The sequence below is a fragment of the Spermophilus citellus genome, assembly GCF_964194105.1.
Source record: "Spermophilus citellus genome assembly, chromosome: 3".
NCBI classification, from domain to species: Eukaryota; Metazoa; Chordata; class Mammalia; order Rodentia; family Sciuridae; genus Spermophilus; species Spermophilus citellus.
The window spans coordinates 38,126,513-38,129,654 of NC_138184.1; the positions used below are offsets into that span (position 1 = coordinate 38,126,513).

The following is a 3,142-nucleotide window of genomic DNA, read 5'->3' on the forward strand; positions in this document are numbered from 1 at the left end:
TGTTTCTGTTTTTTAGCTAATCAGAGCTGCCAACATGAGCAACTTTCTCTCATAGACTTATTTCTGAGTCCATCTGCCTTAAAGAATTTTGCAGATTTTCCTTCTGCCAATATTTAATTCTATTATTCTCAAGTCAGCAACAAAACTGACAATGTTTAGTTTTTGCCATTATCTGTTTTATTTTTACCATAATAGTCATTGTGTACTTTATTTAAAAAATAAAGACTGCCAGGCATGGTGGCGCATGTCAATAATCCCAGCAGCTTGGGAGGCTGACGCAGGAGGATCGCAAGTTCAAAGCCAGCCTCAGCAAAAGCAAGGCATTAAGCAACTCAGTGAGACCCTGTCTCTAAATAAAGTATACAATAGAGCTGAGGATGTGGCTCAGTGGTCAAGTGCCCCCCCCCCCCAGTTCAATCCCCAGTACAAAAAAAAATTTAGAAAATAAAGACTGGCTCATGGTGTTGCTTGTTGGGGATGGCAGCGGGAGGCGACCATGGTGCGCCTTACAGCTACCACTCATTGCTTGCTTCCCGCTAAGCCAGCCCCGAGATGTGCTTTGTGTTTAGCAACAGGAACAAATTCCAGACGTGGTGGCAGCTCTGGCTGTGACTGGCAGAGGCTGAACAGACATTGGATTTGCCTATAAATGAACAAATCCAGGAGATGAAATCAAACTTGGACAACATGGACTTCAAGATGACAGCTGAAGAAGAGAAGCAATTGCGACATGATGTTATGGCTCATGTACATACATTTGGCCACTGCTGTCCAAAAGCTGCAGGCATTATTCACCTGGGTGCCACCTCTTGCTATGTTGGAGACAACACAGACTTGATTATTCTTAGAAATGCTTTTGACCTGCTTTTGCCGAAGCTTGCCAGAGTGATCTCTCAGCTTGCTGACTTTACTAAGGAACATGCCCATCTGCCTACCTTAGGTTTTACACATTTCCAGCCTGCCCAACTGATCACAGTTGAGAAATGTTACTGTCTTTGGATTCAAGATCTTTGCATGGATCTCCAGAACTTGTGCTTCTGTGGAGTGAAAAGCACCACTGGCACTCAGGCTAGCTTCTTGCAGCTCTTTGAGGGAGATCACCAAAAGGGAACAGCTGGACAAGATGGTGTTAGAAAAGGCAGGGTTCAAGAGGGCTTTTATCATCCCAGGGCAGATGTACTCACGAAAAGTAGACATCGAGGCGTTGCCCATGCTGGCTAGCTTGGGAGCATCAGGGCCCAAGATTTGCACTGACATATGCAATCTCAAGGAGATAGAGGAGCCCTTTGAAAAACAGCAGATTTTTCAAAGTGCAATGCCATACAAGAGGAACCCCATGAGCTCAGAAGGCTGCTGCAGCCTTGCCCGTCACCTGATGACCCTTCTCATGAATCCACTGCAGACACGTTCTGTGCAGTGGTTTGAACGCACACTGGTTGATAGTGCCAACCCACGAACCTGTGGCAGATACTATATTGAACACACTACACAACATTTCTGAAGGACTGGTGGTGTACTCCAAAGTCATTGAACAGCGCATTAGGCAGGAACTGCCTTTCATGGCTACAGAGAACATCATCATGGCCCTGGTCAAAGCTGGGGGAAGCTGCCAGGATTGCCATGAGAAAATTAGAGTGCTTTCCCAGCAAGCAGCTCATGTTGTGAAGCAGGAAGGGGATGACAATGACCTCATAGAACGAATCCAGTCTGATGCCTACTTCAGTCCCATTCACTCCCAGTTGCAGCATTTATTGGATCCTTCTTCTTCCATTGGCCGTGCCCCCCAGCAGGTACAGAGATTCTTAGAAGAGGAGGTATATCCCCTGTTAAAACCATATTACCTCTGTAGAGTTAGAAGAGAATTAAATGAAAAAATCATTGCTGGTTTGTTAACTTTATTGCTGACACTTGAAAGTAATGTTACTGTAGTGCCTTGTTTTACAACAAGAATTGTTACCTTAAATTGATACAGTCCTTTCCTCTTTCTAAGGTTTAACAGTGCACAACAAAGTGAACTGTACTTCTGTACTTAACTCTGTGTTTTTTTTTGTTTTGTTTTGTTTTGTTTTTGCTGTTGTGGTTGTACTGGGATTGAACCCAGGGCTTTCTGCCACTGAGCTACAACCCCTGGCCTTTTTTTTTTCTTTTTTTTTTTTTTTCTTTTTTCCAAATCTGGTGTCACTAAATTGCTGAGTCTGGCCTCAAACTTTTGACTTTCCAGCCTCTGCCTCCTGAGTTGTTGGGATTACAGGTGCGCCATGGTCCCTGGCTGAAAAAAAAAAAAAAAAACATGTTGTTTAGAAGATTTACATATGACCCAGAATTAGGAGAATAACTAAGATTTCATCTAAGAAGGATAAATTTAAATCAGCTTTTAACTCAGTATGAGCCAGGACTGAGAAGACAGTTCCTGATCTAAGGGTAACCCAGAGCACCAACATCCAAAGAAGATTTTGTTGTAAAGTAATAGAGGGCTCTTCTACCCTAGACAGGAGAAAACACATCAACAATACTAATATTGTATGGAGGAAGAGTGGCTTGATTATCTTTTGTCATAAGAGTTAAAACCAAGATCAGCAGCTGGGGGTGTGGCTCAGCGGTAGAGTGCTCACCTAGTACATGTGAGGCCATGGGTTCGATCCTCAATACCACATAAAAATAAATAAAGGTATTGTGTCCAACTACAATTAAAAATATATTTTTAACCAATTAGAAAAAAAAGAAAAAGAAAGTAAAGACTGATAGTTTCTGTTCTTTTTTAATGTAAAAAATGAAAATGTGATAAATATCCCTTAGATCTATATGGATTAGTACAAAGTGCATGAGCGTGTTACTAGACTATTGAGCCAAAAAAAAAAAAAAAAAAAAGACCAAATATCTAGCCATGGCCAGGTTACGTACATCATTCAGCCTTTCTGGTACCTGCTCCATGTTGGGCACTGTATTAAGCCTTAGGATTGAAGGGCTGTCAATCTCTTGCCTTTAGGGATTCAAGGTCTTGTAATGAGGGGAAGGACCATCATGTGGGTAGTCTTCCCACTGGGCTTGTTAGTGGCTGAGTTGGTTAATTTTCTCCCAAGGAAGACATCTAAGATTTTTCTTGTATAAAATTATTTTTCTCCATTCCAACAATAACCATAGC

General features: G+C 42.1%; 1 pseudogene across 1 annotated transcript; it reads left to right on the forward strand.

Moving 5' to 3' along the window:
• Positions 1-619: 619 nt before the first annotated feature.
• On the forward strand, positions 620-1,967 carry LOC308643335 (adenylosuccinate lyase-like; annotated as a pseudogene). The gene has a single exon. The product of its transcript is annotated as an adenylosuccinate lyase-like (transcript).
• Positions 1,968-3,142: the final 1,175 nt, after the last annotated feature.